A 25048-nucleotide genomic window follows, 5' to 3' on the forward strand; every position below is an offset into this window, starting at 1 on the left:
AAACATGTCAATAAACTAAAAAAAAAAAAAAACCACGAAAACTAATTTTGCTTAAAACCATCAACCCATCCATTCTGGAACTGTCAGTTCCATTGTCTGCCAGGGAACCACTGCCTAAGAAGGTAGTTGAAGGGAGAAAGGGAACAGAGCTTATAAATGTGTCTAGATAGGCATCATTTCCCAATGAAAAATGTCAATTTTTGTTATTTTCAGAATCACAGCGCTGGGGGGAAGGGGGAGGCAGAGGAGTCCATGCTGATTTGTGCTGCCCCTTCTGACACACAGCACTCTGATAGCATCCCAGCAGGCTGAAAAAGAGTCTGGTTTAACAGGGTGATGGAATGAAACAAGTGGGAGTTGTGATGTTTTTTGTTGCCCAGTGTTTCACACACCTCTAGCGGCAAACCCTCTTCGTTGCCAAGACAACCCCGAAGAAATACGAAATCCAGAACAATACCCTGTGTACGAGGAGCCTCGTATTCTCTGGTGCACGCGTTCGTTTTGAATGTCAAGAGAAACGCTGCCCTACCCTCCACATCGACCCAGGTAAGCCCAGGTAAAGTTATAGGTGATGGCTGTGAGATTGTAGTGACTTACATTTAGAGACTGTCTTTTGTCCTGGCAGCTGCCAAAGCTGGAGGGCCGGCTCTGAGAGCCTGAGCACTGTATTCCTGCAGTGCAGCATTACCTAAGGCTGGACAGGCAGCACCAGGAGGATTCCTGAGGGCTGTCATGCAAGTAAGTCAGGGTTAGGGCTCTGACTGCTCTCCCCAGCCAGTGCTGCATGTAAAGTTGTCTGCAGCGAGCAGGGAATGCCAGGCTGTGATGATCTGCCTTTGCAGTGGTTTCTAAAGATTTCTCAGGCAGCTGAATGCAAGGTTGTGCAGCCATAAAGGTCTTTTCGCTCCATAACTGGGATTTACTGAGCTGTGCTCTGTCTTTAGGTCAAAGGAAATATAAATGTGACTTAAGCCTCTTTGCTTAAGGTCTTGGCTCAATGCAGGACAGTGGAAGGTCTGGAGCTTTGGGTTTGTTAACGCTTATTTATTTAACCCCAGTGAATGAACCTTGGACAAAGGTCCGGGAGGTCAGAATAAATATCTTCAGAGACTCTTAGGACATCCTCTTGCAGGCAGTAGCCTCAGGAACTTTGCTGTTTCTCAGATAAATGTTATATGTAGTTTGAAAAGTGTAAGTTTTGCTTTTCCAAATTGTCTCCAGCTAATCTCTAAGCTTCCCATTATATTCCTAGTGGCAGGTAATAAGTGATAAATTTTTTCTGAAGAATGTTAGGAATACTCTTTTTACCACACCTGAAGTTGGTGTTGACCTCCTCGTTGGGAATGGCTGCAACTTTAGGAAGTAATGTCAGATCTCCACTTGGTTAAAGCTCTTTGATAAATAGGGGAGAAGCAGTTGGAACAGGGAACACTAGATTCTGCATAGCAATGCATCCATTTTCCTGTGTATCTAGTGTGGAGACAAATCCATTCTAGTCTGCATTGAATCATAGCAGCATCCCAAAATTAAGGAGGAGAAATGCTGTCATCATCTACATCCTTTCATTCTTTGGCTCTCTCCCTTGGTTCTGTCCCTTGTATCAGCTGCCTGTCAGGATGTTCCCAGCAGGAAACTTGGCAGCATTACGGGTGTATCCTGATGAACATGGTCTTTACATGGGCAGGGAACCCTGGGGGACTGCAGCTTCCTCTCTTCTGCTGCACCTCTAGAACCACACCATGTTCCTCCTTTTGCAATTGTGTGCTGAGATCTGACAGCTCCAGGACTTTGGGCTCTCAAAGGCAGGTAGCAAGCAGTGGTATCAGGTAGTTTGGTGTGAGAGGAGCACTGAGCCAGCAGAACAGGCCAGTTGGTGCTGAGGACTCTGTTTCTATACGGTTGACACGTGGGGATTTTAACCTGAGACTAGCATGAGCTTAGTCCTGTAGACTGAGCTCTGAAACTGTGCCACGGTATGAACTGAAACACAGTCAGTCAGGGATTCACTTCTGAAGCGCTTACCTGTTCCAGACTATGCCAGAGATGTAGATTAGCATTTGGGGAGCAGAGGATCAAACCTAGCCAGTGCTGAGAAGCAAATGTTGCATATTTGAGCATCACAGCAAGACACTCTGAAGCAGAGCTGGTTCTTCTTTGATGGCTCCATCAGCAGGTCCAGAGCTTCACCTTCCATGAAGAGACATGACAGTCTCTCCCTGGTTGTAGGAAAAGAATGAGACAGAGAGCTGTACTTCAAGCAGAAGCCCCAGAATCAACAGTTCTGCTCTGTGCCTCCTTTGTCTTTCTGGAGAGCAGACTCTACAGCACACTGAGAACCATCACACCTTCATCCTGTTAAAAGACACATCCTGTTAGAGCTTTGGGTGAGGCATCCCAAGCTCAGGCCACTCTGCTCCTCTTTTAGCACCTTAGAAACGAACTGAAAACTCCTCACTGCACAGGAACAAAGGAGGTATGTGAAAGAACTGCAATTTCATCAACTGTCGAGTGGGAGTTGGAGTTATTATAGAACATCCCGTTCCAAAAGGAAACAAATGACAGCCTGACGCTGCCGGGTAGTAGTGACGCTCACGGCTGCAGCGTGAGTCAGTCTGTGTGAGATTCAGATATGGACCTAGAGGGAAAACATTTGTGGCAGCGGGACTGATCACATGCTCATAGATGGAATTACCTCAGCTCATTTTTCGTGCGGGTGTTAATGTATTTGCTGTGCTTCTCCAGCAAAAGCCAAATAGCAACACAGAGGAAAAAGTAGCGTGTAGGAGCTATTCTATCTGTCTCTTCTTGCAGCCTCCTGCTTCCCACCCACACCCCTGCACAGCCTGTGATAAAGTAGAAAGAGCTGTATTTTGGTATATCACTGTTTTTTTCAGTATGATGGACTGTGCTGTTGTTATTTTTGTTACTATTTGTGTCACTTGGAATCTCAAAGCATGTCCCATTCCGAAGGCATAGGTCCATGAATGGGACAATTAAGTGAATTATTTTGAAATTATTTAGTTTATCACTGAAGTGATGTCTTGCTTTAATAGCTTACAGCTCGGTTAAATGCTTGTATCCATTTAAAAATGAAAACTGAAGCTTAAGGATCCTTTTAAGGCCTGAAAGGAGTCTCTAGAGCTAATTCTCTGTAGAGCTAATTCTCTGGTATGTGGAGGATGTGTAATGATGTATAAATTGTGAAATGAATTGGCTGTTTACTGGAAAGTTATGGTGATCTCGTGGTTGTGGTCCAAGATAAGAAACCTTGGCCATGGTTTGAGGACAAGGAAGCTTTAGTAGTAATTCTACCTTGAGATGTTCCCATATCAGCCTTTTTTCCCCACCATTTTACTCCAGCTCAGCCCCCTCCCAGCTGTGTCTAAATAACTTTTCATGTGACTCTGCAGCAAGCCACATCAGGAACTGATGGGGGTTAAGAACGTAAACAAAATGCTCTGTAAAATAGGAAGGATTTTGTTTTCTTCCTTTGTTGTGTGTGTGGTTTGGTTTGCTTTTTGTTTGTGCAATTTGCTTCAACTAGATCAGTGCCTGATCACCATGGCCCGGGAACAACTGCACTGGCCTAGCTGAAAGGCCCAAGTGTTGTGTGGTGGGGAGGGGATGCTGGCAGGGACTGATGGTGGGAACTCTGTGACAGCGTTGCCACCAAAATCTGCAAATCAGTAACCGTAGCCGGTAAAACATTGCCTCATTCAGCAGCAAAACAGAACAGCTGCTGTGTGTCCAGGAGGAAAAAAAAAGGGGGGGGGAGGGATGTTATTTGGCTACAGCATGTGTAGCCAGGGTTGGAGGACAAACTGGGGGAAGGATTTAGGTTCAGGGTACTGAAGTCTCATGGACAAAAAAAGGCCTCAGGAAGAAATATCAGCCATCAGGTGTTTCCCATCTCTTGTGCTGGAATCTCATAACTGTAGCTGACATTTCATGGAGGTTCAGCCAAATCTAAAGCAGAAGTGCAGGTGGGAGTTGTAGTCTAAGCCTCAAACAGCACCAAAGGAGTGAGCTCAGAGCAAAAGCAGAACTCTCCTTGCACTGGAACTGAGACGTTTGGTTTGTTTCTCTCTGTGTGTAAGTGCCTTATTGATGTTTCAAAAGCAATTGGAGGAGCTCACCTGGCACCCTTTCCCACTAGACATGGAGAGGGCTTTGCTGGTGTAGCTGAAGTCGATGGGTGAGCAAGCCACTCTGGGATGGTTCTAATTTCCAGCAGCACTAGCAGAAGCAAATGGGTAGAAAAATACTTCATTACACATTTTTTTAATAGCAAAGCCTTGGCAAACTGCACTGGCTGCTCCTGCCACAGAGAGAAGGGTACTGGCTTGAAATAGGTGGGGTGCCTATCTCCCCAAACCAGCAAGCTCAGAGTTGGCATCGTCTCCCAGAGTCACTGTTATCTGCTGCATCCTTACATGTCCCCCCCCTCTGCCCTGGTATGGGCACTCTCCCCTGTTATCAATGAGGTGGCAGCATTTCGTTTGCACAGCTGATCACTCTTGAACTGACTCTTTGCATCCATCAAGGTCATGAAGTCATTCAATCCCTTGACAGTTGCCTCTGGTCAGAGCGACAGGACTGCACTGCTGCTGGTGCAGCTGACAACACCGGAGGGATAACTTTCCTGCGGTACAGCTTTCCTGGAAGAGGGAATGGTTTGCCAGCGTTGCAGAATGGTAATTTTAAGCCCATAAAGAGCTCTTATTGTAGTCTCAAAGCAGTCTTGAAAAGCGGCCGCACCCTCTCTGTCCCGGTCTCAGATGAAACGCCAACGCCGTCAAAGAAAAAGGTGTTTGCAGCATGTGCCGTGTCCCGGGGTGGCTGGCCCAGGTAGTGACAGCCGGCAGGGCTTTAGCACCACGCCGGGGATGCCAGGAGAGGGTTTGCCTGCTGGCAGGCGTGAAAAACAGGGCTGCTGCAGCTGCTCCTCCTGTGGCTCACGGGATGGCATCCCCCAGAGCAGATCGCCCGATGCGGCCATCGCCTGTGCTGCGCTCTCAGCTCCTCGCCCTCCCCACGAGCATTCCCCGCCGTTATCCTCGGCACAAAGCCCTGCTCCGAGCGAATGCCAAGGGCAGCCGGCGTGCTCGGCCCCGGTGAGGGCTGCGGAGGGGCTGATGTCACTGCCCGCGGGCTGCGGGCGTGACTCATGCGGGAACAGAGAACTCTTCATGGGCCGCGGAAAACACGAGCCGCGTGGGAGGCGGCGGCGCGGGAGGGCGTCGCTCCAGGAGGGAATGAGACAAAGGTGCTGGAATGACCCAGGGAGGTTGAGGGGGGCCACACCTCGGCCCCGAGCACTGAGGGTTGGAAGGAGGTCATCTCCTATTTTGAATGTCTTCCCTTGGGTTGTTTTGAACAATTCTGCCCTTGCCTTCAGAAAGGATCAGGGCGGGGGAGGAGGGTTTTATTGGAGAGGAATTCCCTGTGACTTGAGCTGCCTGAATTAGTCAGGAGCAGGGAAGATGGAGCAGAGGAGGACGGTCCATGTCCTGAAACGCGCGTAGGCAGGGAGCTCAGGCTCCCCCGACAGGATGAGCAGTCGAGGCTGAGGCACGTCCATCATTAAGGTGCCTCTGTAGGGCTCTCTCGCTGCCCCTAATCCGCAGTTGGCGATTCTGTGTCAGCAAACAGAGGTGCAGCACTGACAGCAGTCCACAGCTCCAGGGCAGTGTTCTTAGCAAGGCCAAGATGAAGCAAATTCCATGAATAAGCACAGGTACAACCAAACCTACCGCCAGCAGAGAAGGCAGGCATTTCCCGGTGCCTGCCAGAGATGTTATGATGCAGGAGAAAGGGAGTCTGCTACCTCTCAGGGAGGGGGCTCACGCCACCACTTCTCCATCTGTAAAGTCAAATTCCTAAAAGTGACAGCACTTGTGATCGTGCTGACGTGAGCAGTGGCTTCTGAGCATTTCCGAAAGTCTTGGATATTGCCTAAAGAAAAGCGTCAAGTGCTGCTGATGATAGAATGTGTTATATCTAATTACATGAGCCCTGAAATCAACTATTTCCGCTTTCTTCCATCATTCTGATATAATTGGAAGCAGGAAGACATTCACAAAAGAAATACTGTTTCTGTGAGCCATCCAGTGCAACCCATTTTTGCAGATTTTCATTGAGGGTTCAGAACAAGCAAGTTGAAATAATCCTACAAACTTACATAGAGTCTAAACTGGCCACTGCGTCTGATGCTTCCAAATGGTTTCTTTATGTCTGCAAGGAACCAAGTGAAATCTTCAGATTTAAATACCACTGAATTGTAGGACTTTGGAAATCCAGATTCTGCTGTACATCATCTTCTGAGCCTGAAGTTAATATTTGTTGTTGTGAGTGCACATGCTGGGAATCAGGATGATTAGAAAACATGCAAATTCAGTCTTTAATTATGAGTCACGTGGAATCAAAAATAGACAGCCAGTTCCATTAATGGGGAGGCAGACAGAAGCACTGAGCGTGATTTTCTATGGACGTGAGGTCACACTCGAATAAGTTGATATGGTTGTCAGGATTTTATAAAAATGCTCACAAACTGCAAGGTTTCATGAATTTTCTCGTGACCGGAGATTCTCTCTGTGTTTACTGGTTGCTATTCACTGCTATCACTTTTCACTAATAGAGTCAGGAAAACAATGTCAGGTGACTGGTACAATCGATCAACATATCTAATGAATAGCCAGGACTGAATAGTTGGGGCAAAGGGATGGTGAATGCATTAAAGGGAGAAAGTGATGGCCCATGAGTTTTTGTGGGTAACAAATTTTAAGAATATCAGCTCTAGTTTTCGACTGATTTGCTAAGTAAGGGTCATGTGCTAAATTTGCAATTAATATTATTTTAAAGAATAGATCAAACAGCTCAAGCAGATTTCCTCTAACTGACAAGTTCCATTAAACAAGAAAGCTCATTCTTAGTAGGAGATTTTAATATAACACTGAGAACAGAGAACAAAACAATGAATGGAAACATATCAGCAGTCAATTTCCTGAGTATTCAAGCCTGTATTATACTTTGTTCTTTGCTACAGCCACGGCTCTGTAATTATCAAGCGTATTCATGAGACTTTTTCCTATTGACACTCAGCGTGAGTGTGGCTGGAAAGAGATTAAGCTTTTGTGGCAGCCATTTGAATTTGTCGAACTAAAAACAACCTGGCAGGCTGTGGGGAGCTGTATGTCTCAGGGGATTTGTGATGGTCTGCAGAACCTGTGGGTCACAGGTTCAGACCCATGTGTTGGTGGCGTGCAGGACCTGTCACTCTGTACCGCCGGCTGGGCTGCAGTCACTGCTCAGCACAGTCACAAAGCAGTGACTGGTGATGGGGCAGATACTTGAAGTTGTTCCTCTGTTGTATGACTAAGACATGCTTGTTGGGCCATGAATGGGGATCGTTGAGTAAGCCATTGCCTATTGGGCTTTCCCTTGGAAAAGCAGCTTTGTTCCTCCAGAGCTTCATCCAGACTTTCCTGTAGACACTATTGCTTCTTAACTGATACTTCCAAATGACTCCTAGGTTACACCAGGCCAGGTTATCCCCCAGCCATGCTACCAGTGGAGCTTCATTTTGCTATTAGCTGTTGTCTTCCTGTTTCTTGTGCACCTCCTGCTTGGGAATCCACTGCAGTGTGGGATTTCTGGGAACTGGTCTCTGGGCAGCTTTCTGTGTGAGTTTGCCTCTCTGCAGGCAACATGGAGAGGATGTGGTGGAGAGTGAGGAGCAGGGCCCAGGGGCTGCTGGTGACGCCTATGAGAAAGGAATAGGGGTCAGCATGTGGCAGGTGGACTGCAGGGGCAAGGAGAGGGAACTGTGAGCTGGTAGCATCTCCAGCCTGAGGAAATCCAGAACGTTCGTGTTAACACTCCTGGAAACTGAGTCTTGATTTCATCTGTAGTAACCTGGGGTTTCCTTTCCATAGCTGATCAAAGCTGTGCCCAGCCACTATCCAGGCAGGAAACCCAGGGAGCACCACACCTCTTTGTTGTTTGGTGCAAGTGTGGGTAGAAATTCAGCTCCTCAGCTTGTGGCCCCTCTTCAATCCTCAGACTTGAGCAGGCACCATGTCATTTTACACAGTTCTCTGTTTCTGTGTAAACAACCATTTTAGCCAAAGATGGAAAACTGAAATCCTGTTTACTTAGGCTCCTTCACAGTCCCATAGAGAAGGAGAGGTAGTGCTGGTGTTGTGGCTCACCTCCAAATCAGGTAATTGCTGTGCATTCTGCCCTACTTACACACCCCCCGTAGTTTCAATTAGAAAAATTGTTTTCATTTTTATTTCCTGCCCTGTCAAGTATTAATACTGTTGTTGTTAAGCTGCTCATGTGGTCTCTCACCTAGGTGTTGTGTTTCCATGGTAAAGACAGACATCCTTGTGTGCATACCTGGACCAAATCCCCATTGGCACAGGCTGATGTTATTCCATAATGGAGCTGTGTTGATCTGCACCATGTAAAGATATGGCTTTCCTATCAGAGAGCCATGTTATTCTCTCTAATTAAAGGCTCTATTTGTTTTTCTGCTCACTCTTCAGCTATATTTGCAAATACCCTGAAGTTTGGGTAGTCATTCACACTTATGGTCACAGTGATGGTCTCTAGAGAATACAACATACCTCCTTGTAGTGTGCTTCCCCCAGCTATTCAAGAGTGGTTCTATAGGGATATATGAGCTCTTTCACTCTTGGCTGTAGTGGGGTAGATAGATTTCATAATGTGTGATGTTTTATGTTATGAATTGCTGGAAAATGTGTTCTTTGGGAACAAATTTATCAGGAGAACTGAGAATGTGGAAGGATGCCTGAAAGCTACACAGCAACAGGAGATTACATGCTTGCAGTTTAAGCCACCTGGCATATTGAGCATTCATGTTCACGGCTGAGGGCTGCAACACTTACTATGCTGTTCATCTGATCAGGAGGGCCTTCCTTTCCTCTGGTAAAGAACTTGGTTTGAAATGGCATGTGTTTGGGCTGGTGGGCTGTGTGACACACAGTGGGGTGAGGTTTGCTGTCTGATTTTCTAGTCTGTCATGTGGTCCCTCAGATGGTTATCACTGTCATGTGCATGTGGTGAATGGATTGATATTTGGGTGCATGAAGACTTGAGCAGATCATGGCTCTGCTCAGCTGCTTAAGGCCATGGTAGCTGGTGTCATGGAGACCTTTCTAGTGACTTCCTGCTAAAATAAGGCCCATCTGCAGGGATATAAGTAAGCTGTTTATTTTCTACATAAAATAAGCAAGCATTGCTTTTCCCAGCATTCCATTGGGACAGTTTTCTGAAATGCACAGGATGCATTCATGGCTCAGTTCTCAACACTGAGTGGTTTCCTGTTTTGGAGAAATCTGGAAATGGAATGAATGGGTACCTGCAACTGGCAGGTGTCTGTCAGCCTCTCTCATAGGCAGCATCATGCTCAAGGCAGCACTGAGGCAGGGCTGTATCAAAGTACTGGGTTTAGATTGTGGTAAGTCCTGCCCTTGAAGCTGCTCCCAGGGTGGTACAGGCTGCAGTAATCCCAGAGCTATTCCTATGAGTTCTCTTGTGTTAAAACGGCCAGACATCTGGTCCAGCAGGACACGGTTTATAAAAGTGGTACAAAAACTCAGTTTATACTTCCCAGTCCCATGGCAAGTGCAGATCAGCTAAGCTCCAAGCGCAGAGACCAACCTCTATCTCATTTTTTTCTCAACTCCTAATTCTCATGATTTCAGGTGAACCATCCTGACTTGGTGTGTTCTCTCACATGCTGTTTTTTTCTTTAAAACATTTTTTTATCCATGTGGGGAAATATTTTTTGTCTTCAACAGCTTCCTGAGGCTTCTGAATTTCTAAAATGACAGTGGCACCATAGGTCTAAAATGACAGTCATTGTGCCCCAAAGCTGACTGCCACTAGCTCTTCCTTATGCAGCAGCTGTTTGCAGACTCAGGGCAATTCTATATATACAGGTTCTTTTACCCCCTTCATGCAAAACAAAAGGGTTTGGTTGTTTTCCCAAAGCAAACAGTCTGTGTCAGCTGTCTTGCACTAACAGAAAAAACAACCAACCAAAACAGCTTTTATATCCACGTCCATGAGTGGCATGTCACAGGTTCCCTGTAGAAGGGACGGGGAAGGTAAACAGCTCAGGGCACGCCGTGTTTGCCATGCCATTCCACTGCACAGCAAAAGCTGTCCCCAGCCTTTCTTGCTCTTATGCAGCAAATCACATCCTGCTATGTCAATAACAGTTAATAAAAAGAAGCCAAATGATCATTCTTTACTAGATTCTAATTACAACCTGCCTGACTCTTTCCTTGCATGAAAGGCCTGTAGGAGTTTAGCCACTGTCAGCTAAATCAGGGAAGGTTTTAACTCTTGGACTCAATATGAAAACAAATGAAATATGAAGGAATACACCTTTCATATCATGCTCTTCTAGGAAAGGAAAGTTCTGAGAAGACAAAAGCCCAAAACACCGGAAGGTTTTATTTGTGCTGGTCTGTATGAAGCCAGTTATTATCCTATCAATTGTTTGTGTAGCCACTGTTTACACAAAGTGAAAGATGGCACATAGGAACACGTACCAGCAGTCTATGTTTTCTGCTGAGGCCCTGCAGTCCTAGAGCAGGAGCAGGGTGCCCAGCTGCTGTCCAGGTGTCCCCTTGGCAGCTAACACTGAGGTTAGAAGGGATGAGATTACCCACCTGCAATTTAGAAGAACTTTAAGGATGTGCTGCATTTAGGTGGCTGCCTCTGTGCGATAAGGTTGGCATTGCCATTTGTCCCCAGCTGTGCCAGAGGAGAGCTATGATTTACTGCCTTATGCCTGGAGGCAGTTGCCCAGAAGGGGGCAGGGGGGTGGTCTTTAGGCTGCAGTTTTGGTGCAGTAAGAGCAGGAGAGCCCACTGCTCCCTGACACTGCCTAATGTTTGCAAAGGCTGTAATTGCAGTATCCCACCCAGCTTTTGCACAGGCTTTAGAGCAGATGGAAATCAGGTTTATACTACCCTCACCTTCTTGAAATCACTCCTCAGAGAATTATTTACCAGGTAGTGTGAGCCTGGGTAACATACTCCAGACTGTAACAAATCATAATGTTGCTCACAGAGACCTGACTTCAGCTGGGCACAGAGGGAAAAAAGGACAAGTTTGAAATCGGCTTGCTGTCTAACCAGTTGCCAACGTAGAGTTTTTAACAGAATGGATGATATTGTCCCTTCTTAACTCAAATCCTGCCGGCCACATTTCACACCATCTGGAGTTTGTGCAGAGCCCCCCTTGGGAAGGTGGCCAGTAAAGAATTACAATAATCTAATCTTGCCACGATAAAAGTGTGAATAACCATTTCAGAGTCTGGCTGGAAAACTACCCCAACCTGTCAGTGTGCCTTAGATGGTGGCCAAGAGGGCACCCGATGACATGCTGGAAAGTGTGGCTCAGGAGATAAACAGGAGTTGGCTTATACCAGACACTGAGCTGAAAACAGTCGGGTTTTCATCAGCTGAAACAAAAGACAGAAGGAGAATGTAATTGCTGGACTTGGGAGAGGTGACACCCCCTTATCCATGCTGATCTCCATGGACACCAAGACACTCAGCACTTTTTGGGACGGCTGGGGCTATGTTTTCCAGCAGTTGCTCCAGAGCCACTCTTTTAAGCCTCTGCAGCAGTCTCTGCTGGAAAACTTTGGTTTCACGCTTTTAATTCTTTCTCAGATGGAATGAGAGTTGGTCCAGTCTTTGGTTTCCCTTGTTGTGGAGTTCCTACTAGTGATTTTTTTCCTCCCACCCTGAAAAAGAATTTCCACATAGCTTTTCCCACATTATTTGCAACGGATGATTTCTCTGTAAAAATTTTAGATGGCAGCTTATGGGACTCACTGGTGCCTGGGAGACAAAGCATGTGCTTTAACAATGTTCATGGCTTGACACATGTTTGCTTCTTAGCAGCAGCTTAGAAAGAATCCCAGGATTCACGAACACAAGCATGCTCTTTGCCACCGCTTAATTCTCTTTGCACTGCACTTTAGCTTTGCTTAGTCTGGTGCATTACAGATGCTTCTGATTTCCATCATGTCTCCTCTTTCAGGCTGGCTGCTACCGGCAGTAAGGATAACTACAGAAAACTGTGTCAAACTGTCTGAATAAAACCTGAACGCCACACTGCTCACAGAAAAATTCTGCTTCTTTTTTCAAGGGATGTTCCCAGAATACACACAATTTGAGGCAAAACAGAATGACTCTCCTTAACAAACAGATGCCTTTATGCTGCTCCACAGCACTGAAGAACGATGTTCTGTGGCTGTTTTGCACATATTTACAGGTAAAACACTGGGAGTAACTTGCCCAAAAATCCCACAAGCAAAAGCTGTCCAAGCCTGGCTCTATCTTTAAGCAACTGTTTAATTTTCTTTAGAATTCTCCAGCAGCCCATATAGCAGGTGTTGCTGCTGGATACATGTTGTGAAAGGGTCCCAAGGCAGGGCTTGCTGTTGCTCTCTGTTTAGGTGAAGGGTTTTTGCCTGTTGTTGCTGGCATTGAGCTGTGTGGTCCCTTCCAAGGCAGGCTGCTTGGTACACAAGAAGTGATGCAAGTTGTGGAATCATGTGAGAGGCTTGTTGTCACTCCATAAGTGCAGGAGTTGGGGGTAAATCCCTCAGTTTCAGCCCACCTAACCAGCAGCCTGGTTTCTGTGCCTGGAATTGGTGTTTTGGCTACCTGGAAACTGCTCTGGGGTGAGGTACAAGGCCATTGATAGGATTAAATAACTGACTTCAGTGATGTCAGCATTATTTTACACCTCTCCCATTTTTATTTCTAGCCCCACAGCCTATTGGAGCCACCTTTTAGGCAGCAAGTTTACTAGGGCAGGGATCTCACTTTTAGAAATCTCATAATTTGTTTCAAACCAGAACTAACTTCACTTTTGCCAAGTTCAGGTCAGTGGAGTTATATCGCTAAATCACAGGGAATTAGGACAAGAACAGCCCCTGTAGCACATTCTCTCTGCAGTACCTTGCACAAAGAGAAGAGTTATAAAATAATTCAGGTGAAGTTTCTGGAGTGGTTATCATCAAGTCATGTACTTATGGGCTAATAGTTTAAATTCACTGTAAAGCATGGGCTTTAGAGCAAACAGCCCCAGCATCACTGGCTGGGGCTTTTAAAGGATACCCAAGGATTGGGCTTTTTGCTTGATACCCAAAAGCCCAATGCCAAACTCTTCAATCCCTTTAGGCAAGAGTGTGCAGGGCAACCACCATCATTTAAATCACCGTCTTGGGTTGCTTAGTGCTTCAGAAAAGAGCAGTTTGCATGCATTGCCAAGGGAAAGAAGATGAGCCCTGATGTGCCATTCAAACCCACGTGCCTGTCCTTTATGGATCCAGCTGTAGGCAAGGGCTGGGGTGAAGCATGTCGTGGGAAGGCAGATAACACAAACATGAAAGCAGCACAAAACATGAGAGCCTATAAATAGCAGGAAATAAAGAACAATACTGTGATAAAATCCATAAGACAATAAAGACCAATGTGGGAGAGACCATTTCCCCCCCACCCTTCTCCAGAGTTTCTCCTATTTCCCAAAGCTGCAGAGATCATCTGACTGCTGTGTGGTACACGCCAGTCAGTTAAGTACCAACTCAAGTGCTTGAAGCCTTACACAAAATATTTCAAAACTCTGTTCCTTTTTCTTTCTTGATGTCCTGCCATGACTATTGTGGTATTTAAACCCATTCCCAACTCACCAGCTCATCAGAGCAAGGAGAAGAGAGGGAAGAAGAAGAGGGAAAAAAGCCCTATGGAGATTTAGAGTCATTAACAGCCTTTATAGGGTTTCAGACATTTTTGTGGTAATTCTTTGGAAAGGACATATCCATGATGAGCTGGGGTTTATTTTGCCACTGGCATAAGAAATTAGACTGATTCCAAGAAAATATTTGCTGTTTACCAAGAAGAGGGCAAATGTAACTAGAAAATGGCAGTGGATGTGACCTAGGAACTTTCCTTAAATTTTGGGTCATTAACAACTCCAGACTTGGCCCCTTTGAACTGGATCCTGCACCAAGCAAGTCTCTGGCAGCTCCTCCACAGAGTAAATCTATGACTGTGCAGTGGGCACTGTGAGGCTCCCTCCCTTCGTTGGCAGCAGCAACTGAAGATGGTTAATTATCCCAAGAGATATCCATCACTCGTAAACCTGCATCTCACAGGAACGTGTCCTGTCAGGAGGTAGCTGCTCCATGGGTCTAAAATGTCATGAGGACAGCTCACAAGTACAAATATTTCTGTTTTGGCATGTAAACTTGTCTGGGGACCAGATTTTCTTGGATATTTCTGCACCATCCTGTCCCGTGATGCCCTAATTTCTAAACCAAATCTTCAAATGGGGTAACACTAACTTAGGTGAATGGTGTTAGGCTGGTTTATAGCAGGGGAGGATTGAGGCCTTATTGTAAGGAACAAGAGGATTATATTGGCTTCAGAGTTCATGTCAGAGCTGGGACTGGAACTCAGGAATTACTGGGCAATTTTCTCAATTGCTTCTATTAGCTTTAAAGAGGCAGTTGTGCTGAGGAAAACCTCCAGGAATATCCGATTTAATGTCAAATCCACTCTCTTTTTCCACGACTGGTTCTAAGATGCCTGCCTACTAATGAACGTGGCCTTTTGTGCTTAAACAATGGAGTTGCTCCCTCCTGGCCTATTTGATCCTCTTACAGGATCCCACCAGGGAGATCCAAGGACAAGTTTGGAGGTGACGCAAAGAGAGGTGCATTATGCTTTGATTCAGAGGTTCAGAGGGGACAGCGAGGTCTGAGGAGGTCTAACTAAAAGGTTGACTGGCTACCACTAGTGCTACGTCACACTCCATCATGAGCCATGGCTACCACATGAGGGATTTATATCCCTCCTCAGCCAGGGGCTGGATTTCTGCATACATGGGAGCATGTCCCATGTTATGCTCTTCAGCTTTAGGTCCCTTCATGCTCTGTTATGCAGTTTTCTACTCTGTTCTGTGGAGGCAGAAAGCCTCAGATGATGTTCCTTCAACCCCATGGGCTGCTTCTTCCTTCTGAGGCCGTGTTTTGATCTTAACTAATGTTCACAGGGTAGTGGGGCAAATGTTCCCGTTCCACCTTTTTTTCTTTTCTTTTTTTTTTTTTTTTTGAACAGGGAGACGAAGCAAATCAGCCAATCCATAACTTCTGACTTCTCAGTGATTTAGCGCCTGCTCACCATAATTTCTGGAGTAGTGCAGTGTTTATAAGGGGTCCTGGTGGCTCGACATTTGACTTCACATGGTTTATGAAATTTTGCTTGTTCTGCCTTTCTTGTTCTTAGTCCATGAGGCAGCTTGCATGCTTTTCTGTATCCAACACTTCTTTCTGCCTTTTTTTTTCATTTCCAGAAGGACTTGTTCCTTAGAACAGATGAACCACATACTGAGAAATGAACAGGCCAGATTGTATAGTGCTCAGCACCCACCGTTGAGGACAGATTTTCCGGAGAACTCAGTTTCCAAGGAGGCATCTAAATAAGTGACAGATACTCAAAGATGGAAATGTGCCCACTTATTTTGGTGCTCAATTAGTGCTAGAGCTGCTCTGAAAAACTTGCTCTGATATGGCTGTTCTCCTTCACTTATGCCACAAGACTTCCAAATCTCCCTCTTTTGTACCCTATTTATGTCTCTCTGCCATGTTTACCCTTGTGCTGTGCTTCATCCCACAGGTCTCAGCTGACCTCCCCCTGCTTGTTGCCATGTTCTGCTGTATCATTAAAAGGTCAACATGTACATACACTCACATTTCTGTCAAAGGGCCCATCAGGGCTAATGCCCCCAAATGCAGAACATATGTGCAACATAAATTAATTGTTAAGGCTAATGCTGATTGAAGTTTGGTAATTCAGCCTGCAGGATATACCATATGTTTGAAGTGTATTGTCCAAGTTTAGATTTTAAACTCCCAAGGGCAGGGACCACTCCTTCCTCTGTGTTTACATAGCATCAATGAGACCAACAGTGCTTGGGTCTGAAATACATTAACCTTAGCCAATGCATTGTTAAGTTTAATAATGACTAGTTAGCATTAAAGCACAATGGATAAAATATATAGACAAAGACATATTTTGGCAGAGATTTTTGTCATATTTTTGATGCCAAATTCCTACTCAAGTAAATGGTCACTGGTTCTTGGAAAACTCACCCTTCATATTGCACTGTCCTGGTTTTCCCTTGTTCAGCAATTGACATTCGGCCATGAATCACTATTTATGGTAACTTACTTAGAGCCCACCAAAGTGAAAAGTCTGGAACAGGAAGGCACCTAAATGAGATGTCAGACTGAACTCTGGGAATCACAGAGCCAGGGTGTAAATGGGCAAAGGAAAATAAAGGTTTTAAATGCAAGAACTTGATGTCATTTTTTTGTTATTTATCTCATTAATTTGTAGTCTCCAGAAACCACACTCAAAGGTTACTGTACACAGGCCCTCCAGCGGGAGGATAAGAGAACTATAGGAATGAATCCAAACCCCATCTGAACTGACAGGCTGTTTTTCAGTGCGAGTTATGCAACGTGTTAGTACCTCTAGGTATAGGACCAGTGGGATTTAAACTTGTACAGCAGATGGTCCGTGCATCATTGCTGGAATGCGCCTGCTGACCCTAGGGCAGAGCCTGAATGGACTTCAAAAGAGGGACTGAGCATGCTTCAAAGTGTTATTGTTTAAATGTTCCACTAAATGGGGACTCCGGAACAAAATATCTAGCTGAGGTCAGTCTGAAAAATGTCAACACACATAATGAGAAAACAGTATGTCGTGTGAGAAAGAATATTTCATAGGGGTATTCTGGCTATTTCGAGTTAAAAAACCCTGCTTTTATCATGTGTGTCAGCAGGTTGTCATAATCTAAGTGTCTTTCTTCATGAGCTGGGAGCTTCATTTGCTTTTGTTGGAAAGAACAAGCTCTGTATGTGCAGGTCATAAATACCTTGCGTGTGGTTTGTCCACAGACAGGTACGCTGGGAGAACCATCAACCAAGTTATGGCAAAGGTGTGTTACAGTACAGCATTGACTTAGCCTTGAAAGGCTCCCTCCCCCTTATTTCAGAGGAAAGCTTGTAAGGACATGCATTTGGTTTGGGAGCATGACCCTGTGATTTCTAATCATGTACTCTGTTCTCATCTGTTCTGTTCCTCCCAAAGCCCATAATGCCTGCTCATAGCGTATTCTTTCACTGGTGTAATCCACAAGTTTTGGCTTTTCCTACCTCCATTCAGGGGGAATTTCAGCAGGAAAAGGATTGGTTTCATGTTCAAATCAATACGTTTAATATCACAAAGGAAGATTTCTTAGGCAAGTCAATCTTAACAAGATCAAGCCTTCAGTAGAAAATTCAGGATTCAGCCTTTGACTTGCTGGTCCCTGAGCTGCATCTTAGGTGTTGTAAATATCTGTAGTCTGGTAGCTTTTGGTTTGCAAAAGGTTTCCATGTTGGCCACTGGCAATTCAACATGGGTGGCTGAAAAATAATTTCCTTTGCTGGAAGCAACAGCAGCAACCTGAACTTTCACAGCACCTTGTCCTGCTGGGGCATGCCTCTATCTTGATGGAGACACGTTGCAATAACACACACATTAAAAGCTAACCCTCCCTGCAGACGTAATAAAGATCCAATGCCAGGAAGAGCAAACAAGACCCATGTTAAATAAAGGGAAGGCTTGTTCCTTTCACATATCAATATTCAGTAAGATCAGCCAACTTGGCATGCTGGAGTGAAAACAAAGTCACCAGGCAAGGTAAAAAGCCAAAGGGCTCTGGAGAGCTATAAGAAAGTGAGGTGTCATTAAACCAAGCAGGTAACTTGGGTTTGTTAGTAGATTCTCTGTATCTTTGTAACATGTTGTAAGTGACACAAAACTTGAATAGCAGTCAATTTAGGAGGGTCAAAAATAGCATCCACACCCTCCCCAGAGTCCTGGTTGTTACACTCAGTATCACTACTCAGCTGTTAGCTGTGGCCCAGATTAAGCAAAAACTTTATAACCTTACCTAACCGAGTATGAATTCAGCAAAGCTTTCAGGCTTTTGCTTATCTTCAGTGTATGCTTAACTTTAGTAAGTATAGAAACTCTTTGTTAAATAACACTTTTAGACCTGCAGAGAGCTGATAAAAAAACAGTTTCACCTATTTTATCCTGTTTGCCAAGTGCTACAAATAGCTGATACTCTATGTGTAGATTGTTGCAATTATGCAGTAGTCAAAACTCGAAGTGTGTCATTAAGTTAAAGGTGATCTGTTATCTCAGTGTTCCCAAAGCAGAGGAGTTACAACACATTTCTGATTAACATAATCAGTTTTAGGAATCCTGGTTCCCTGGAAATATTGTCACTCCAAAACAGACACATTCTGCAAATTCTCCAAACTTCAGCTTGTTAAACCCTTCATGGAGAACAAAAAGCACAAGTCAGGACAAAGTGAATCTGTTTAAAAAATCTGGACAAAACTTTGCACAACAGGGAAATAAACTCCACTAAACTGAAGGAAAAGATATTACATCCATTACTCAGTTTGCATTTTTACTGGAGTATAATAGGACTATAAACATTTTCTGTCAACAGCTTACAAAGAAACTTGTTCTGAAAGTGATGCATGGTGAGAACTTGCATCTAAATTGGGTATGTCTAAATTAGACTGAATACAGAACACTCCCAAAGGTGGCTTTTGGTTAGAGCTAGTCAAGTAATACAGAAAAAAGTTCACAAATATTGAAAGAAACATCACCCCCAAACCTCACGGGGTCCTCCCTCCATATATTCACCGTACAGAGTATTTTGGGGGATAGTGTGTTTATTTGGGTTTGCACTTTGCAGGTAAGCAGTCCCCAGTCCTTGCAGAGAACGTGCTATTTGGTATTCTCCTGTTGGAAGGACTTATAAATGCACTGGGTGAGGCCTACAACAGTGCAGCTCTGGCTTCAGTAGGTGGTAGGGATTCTTTAAGTTTTCTTGCTCATTTACATTAAGCAAATAAACAGAATTCCCAAACCATGAAGCCCACAAATTATGTATGTAGCTACTCTGTGTAATCACAAGTTCCCTATATGGTTACTTTTATCTTCCCTCTCCCTCAAGATTTCCTCTGCCTGTATTGCTACTGGTCTTTATTAAGCCCCACATTCTACAAACATTTATGCGCATGATTTACTTCATGCTTTTGAGCAGTTGCAGAGGATTCAATAGGTGTTAAATAGATAATGAACTAGAACACAATAGAACTGCATATCTGCACAGATCAGACTGAACACAGTGAAGTTACAGCTGTACAGAAAGTTTAGCACATGGATAAGAGTTTGCAAGGTCTTAGCTTGTAGGATCTACCAGAACTGGCACTTGTGTTTGTGCAGCACCTGGCACAAAGGGACTCTGAATCTGACCAGGATCCCTGGATCCCAATATGCTGTAAGTAATGACCTGCTACGGGGACTATAATTAGGCACCAAACAGCAAGTACTCAAAGTTCACAAAGACTCTAGGACGGGGTGTTGCCAGTATGTCTGCTGACGTTCACGTCTGTAGATTGTTCATTCAAACACTGCCTGTTTTGGAATACTAAAAGATTCCCACCACCCATCAGCTGCTACCTGACCTCTTTAAAATAAACTTGTCTTAATGGGCATGTGCCTGGATCACCAAAGAGACTATCAAATTTGGCACTATGCTGCAGTGGGAAAGCCAAGCCTGGGTGGTAGCAGTGGCTCTACATTCTTACTGTCAGATATCCTGTCGTGAGGTCAAGGTTGTGGCACAGTGATGTGGGGCATGAGCCCCCTGCCTGCAGGCTGCCTGACCAGTGCTTGGATAACCATTATTCCAGGCTTTTGTCACACATCATTATACAGGGATACACTTAATATCAACTAAATGAAAGGTGAATGACTGTAAGCACTTTGTCACGGCTTCAGTGGATTTTCAGCAGCGACAGCAGCGTGCCAGGCTGAGGGGCCCAGCCTACAGCTGGCAAAGCGTGTTTTATGTAGCTTTGTGAACACAGATTATGCAAATGTATTCAAAGGATGTTCTCGAGGCAAATTGGTTGGAGCTAAATTTGCCCAGATGCTCTTGAATCTGCTTATTAGAGTCCTTGGCTTAAAAATTAGCTGGAACTGATGAGTTGAACCAGAGCTGACTTTAGGATCCTTGCATATTAAGAAAGCCACAACTGGATTAAATGTGTGCATATCTACATAGCATGGAAATTCAGCTCTCAATGCCTGCTCCCACTACTCCCAAGATGAGGGCTTCACAACGCTTATCTCCACAATGTGGAGATCCGAAGAGGGCTGGGTAACTATTTTACCTTGAGTTTTTAAGTTAAGAGAAAACGAAAAAAACAGTTTTCTCTTTCATCATGGCTTTTGATTTTTGTAACTGCATTTCATTTTGCCTGTGGAGGCACTCCCTGGCAGTGAACTCATGCCTTCCCACTCCAGTTATACATTCCATTACCAAAGGTGAATAATCAAGACAAACATGAAGAATGAGAGAAGTATGTACTTGCTTATGCAGATAATGACCGTGAAGGATGAAATCACTTCAATCCTGAATTAAAAACAACTACTTCAGGATCCTGTTATGGTGGCAAAAGATACTGGAAGAAGGTGGAATTGTGTTCTCTCAATGACAGCGGTACTTTTGCTTCCTTGGGCTTCTTTCCCTTGTAAGGGAACTATTAAGGGAAACTATTGAAACCTTTCTTTCACCTGAGTATTGACTTTAAGAAAGAAAACTGTGCCCTAAACAGTGGTTTAACCCAGTTTCTCCAAGAAAACTGATAGAACCTATCCGCTCAGCCATGGGGCATTTTCACAGACTGACCATACATTCGCCCCATTTGTGGCCACCTCTACAATCACTCGCAGAGCCCCAGGGCAGCAGCTCTGCCATCCCTCTGCCTCAGTCACCCTATGGCAGACACTAACTTGGATCAGCCTCGGATCAGCCTTGCCCTTGTGGCAGCTACACTGTGTCTGACCCCTGCCTGGGTGTACAAAGGTGGGAAAAGGGTGGGCCATTTCCTGTGCTTAAACAACTGAGCACTGTTAGCTCAGGGACAATTGAGTCTCTGGTGTTTATACTGTCTTTGTCTGGATAAACTGTATGGATGCAGTTCCAATGCAGTCACCAGGAGATTTTCTTGCTGATATTCATGGTGCCAGCATTTCACCCTTAAACTGTATTTTGGGCATCCACATCTTGAATCAGTATCTCAAACCTCTTAAAACTGCATGGCACTTACGTTTGGATTTATCCTTTAGTATTTGCTTTGCTGAGGAAACCAAAGCTGAATACGGTTTTATAACATATGGTCTTCTTCATGCCCTATAGAAGGTAAATGTCACCTCCCTGTGATGCACTAAGTGATCCCTTTGCGTAGTCTACTCAAGTATCCTCAAAGAATTTGACACCAAGGATGTCCCAAGGGATTGGCTTCCCAATGCCACCTTCTGGGATTTGAGCACTCAGCTTAATGTAAAGCTCCAAATATTGCTGAGGTAGACAGAGATATTCAGTATCTCACACTTCACAGAACCCAGATGCATTTTGCACACACCAGCTGTAATGTAAGGAATTCGGGTTAAATCAGAGAATTTCTCTTCTTTCAGCCTCCAGCTTTTCTAAATGTGTTGCAATGACTGGTCTCCAGCTGTGAGGAAATACAGAAAGCTTCTTGTTTAGTAAGTTTTCAGTAATCCTGAAGAACCCAATTCCTCCTTCCCCAAAATGGCACAGTCTGTGTTCCTTCAGAAACATCTTCCTAAATTACACCAGACACCAAAAATACCTCTCCAGTCCCATAGGCTGTGATAGGACTTATAGTATAGTTGCACTGACATTCAGTCCATAAATACTTACCATTTCCTTCTGAATTCTTCCCTGCCTTATTCTCTCTTGATGGTGTGTTAGATCTGCTAACAAGTGAGAAGAGGTCTGTAGACCTCTCACCTGTAGAGGTGAGACCATCTTGTACTCAAGAGATATCAGGAGTTAGACCTATCTGGATTTTTTGCTTGCCTTTGTATTCAATTCCTACATCATCCTGGGACTGCATGCAATTTTTCAGCATAAAAAACATCTGAAAAAATTCTTAGGAAAAACTGCATATTTAAAATAAAAACAAAAATAAGCCCTACCAAAGAAAACAATCTTTTTATTTGTCCATAGGGCTTAGTGATTAAAAGATGATGGCATAGAAGGTTTCTGGATTTATGGATCCTCAAAAATCCTTTTCTTCCTCAATGGCAATTATACTCCTGAGAACATGTCAGATGTCAGATCTAGCCCTGGCATCTTTCAGTGGATTATTCCTAAAATAAAGAGGCTTTTCCAAGCCTGGTGGTTTCAGATGTTATGATCGATGTTTATTCATTTGTCCTCTCTTTCCATGGAACTGGCAGTGGCTGTTATTTCTGTATCCAATAGCACTGTTATGTCTGTTGCTCTAATCTAGCTACTTATATGGTCTCCACCATTGCAAAGTTTGAGCATATCCCAAGAATTAATAAAAAAAACCTAAATAAAACCCCTAGAACAATAACAAACTCTCTCCTTCTTCCTTCCCAGCCTGATCTTAGCAAGAGTTGAGTTTTTGTGCTTGTATATGTGTGAGGAACTTACTGAGGCAAAGCTGAATTGAAGAAATGTGTCCCACCTTCAGCTGTGAAAACAGAACGTGAAAGGCTGACATGGGAGAGGCCACAATGGTGACCTGGGATGCTACAAGAGTTTGTGTCAACTAGATGTGCTTCCCCCTATTTCTGCTCCTTGGTCCTGGCTCAGTAGTATTTTCTGTGATTCCTTGAATCTGAAAAGTCATAACATTTATGAGGGGCAGAGGGTAGAGGGGCAGAGGGTAGATGCAGAGTTTTATTTTGATAAGGAGAACTATTATTTCTGCTTGGAGTTGAGCTGCCCTAATCAGCTGTTACTGGAGGTGTTGCTTCTATTTATTCTGACCACATTTGGATCAAAATCAGCATTTCTGTGTGTCTCTTCTCCATCTTTGGGGACTGTTGTCTGCTATTCCTGCAGACACTGTAGTCCCACAAGATAAAATTTACCCTGCAAATTCAGTCTCTGTTTTAGATAGCTGTTTCTCCGGAAGGCTGTGACTAGTTTTTAAAGGCTTGTTGTGAGTCTGGTCTTACCTTCTCACCTTTTACCCGGTTTCTTCTTGGTACCTGCAGCCTAGGGGAAGTCTATGGGTCCACCAGATTTGTGGGTCCACCAGCTTTGGCGAAGAAACCAAATCCTGTGTGCTTGAGATTGGCAAGGTGTTGGTGAAGATTTAAGTGCATTAAATCCTACCTATATAAGAACAAGCTGAAGCTCTTGTCATGTGCTCTGAATCCAAGAGCAGCAAATGGAAGAACTACCAGTGTATGAAAATATAAATAAACACATGCCAACATTAATTGGAGGAACGTGTCCTTCTCAGTGACCTCAGCCCGTGTGACTGTACCTCTGCTGAAAGGGACATGAGCACTTGATTTCTCTATAACCAGTAGACAGAAACCTCATTTCCAGCTGACAGATTAAACTGCATGTGAGGAAATGATTCAGTGCTGGATTGCACACACCTTTTTTTAGACCTGGATCAATGGAAAGAAGTATCACTATGTCCCATATTTGGGCTAGAAATTAAGCAATTTGCGTACTTGCAGGAATGAGATACAGTTGTCTCAGAAGTTTTTGTTGGCAATAGAACAGGCAGCTGTCAACGCTTCAGCCTAGAAGTAGATGCAGCTCATTAGGACAGTTGGATATCATCAGATTAGCTGGGCTCGGAGATAGGGTGAGACAGGAAAACATATGACAAGAACTGGCATCGTAAACCCTCCCCCTTCAGAAATGCTACCTCAAAACCAAGGAATGTTGTGGTCGATCATAGCCAATATCAATACAATATATCCTAATTTGAGGGCAGACTTGCCAAGTATTTCAGCATGGGTTTCAGTGCCCCTGGTACACATAAAAGTTATGGCATCAGTTCTGGATTAGTTACTGGGACTCTGGTAATGATGTTCCTGGCATAGCACTCCTTGCAAACACATACTTTGGAGGAGTTCCCATACATTTTTTTTATTGTCCTCTAGAGCTGTGGTGGCAAGCTGTGTGAAATCTATCCAGAAAACTGGAAGAAATCAAAACTAAAGGGAAAAAAACAACTAAACCTGATTAAAGATGGCAAAAGCTTCCTTTTGTAGACCTAAAAGTAGGTCTGAAATCAAAATGATACGGGTTGACTACGTACGAGTCATGGGGGAGGGAGTTTTAGACTTTCTTTCAATTCTGTTCTAAGACTGTCTGAAATATTTTGCTCAGTTCTGGGATCAGAAAGATGCTTGCAGATTAGAAACAATTCAAAGATAAATGGCAAACAAAAGCAGCAGCAAAAAATACCTGAGTGGCAGCAGGGACTAATTTTGAAGAAAGCTTAAACAGACTTGGGTCAGTGACAGACCAAGGTAAGCAAGGCCCTTGACAGTACTTCATGTGTACTTAAAAAATGTAAATGCAGCAGGCAGATGAAATGTTTGTCAGCATGCATTGCCATGGTTTGTTTTTGTGTTCAAAACCTCTTTGTTCTAAGCACACTTCCCTTTTCAGAGCACGAGCCTTAGCTTTGCAACGCAAGCAGCAGGGATGCCTTGTGTTTCTTCAGGACTTTTCATCAGATGATCCCCAAAAGCTTTAAAAGGGTGAATTAAAGGGGCTTCACATTAAGGGGAAAAAAAAAGGATTAATTTCTTTCTTCCAAAATGCAGTCAGCTCTGGTGTAAAGTAAAAGAGGATCTGGATTCTCCAGAGGGTGAGATCCTTCTCCCTTTACATTACTGCAGAGTTACAAAGGATTCATTATCCAACCTTAGTTCCTATCTGGGGACACTGTGAGCAAAGGAAAGAACAGCTCCCCAGTTATCAAGTGTTCACTGCAGCAAGCAGCACCAGGAATAGAAATTGTATCAATTAAAACATA

At 44.3% G+C, this 25048-nt stretch overlaps 1 protein-coding gene across 1 annotated transcript in view; it reads left to right on the forward strand.

The window, feature by feature from the left end:
- The first annotated feature begins 527 nt into the window (after positions 1–527).
- SLC6A6 (solute carrier family 6 member 6) overlaps positions 528–25048 on the forward strand; it is an 87249-nt gene continuing 62728 nt past the window's right edge. Inside the window, exon 1 of the mRNA XM_027640534.1 lies at positions 528–546. The gene's annotated coding sequence lies outside the window, so the exon portion shown is untranslated. The remainder of the gene's footprint in view (positions 547–25048) is intronic.

The sequence above is a fragment of the Corapipo altera genome, unplaced genomic scaffold, assembly GCF_003945725.1.
Source record: "Corapipo altera isolate COAL_440 unplaced genomic scaffold, ASM394572v1 55, whole genome shotgun sequence".
Classification (NCBI taxonomy): domain Eukaryota; kingdom Metazoa; phylum Chordata; class Aves; order Passeriformes; family Pipridae; genus Corapipo; species Corapipo altera.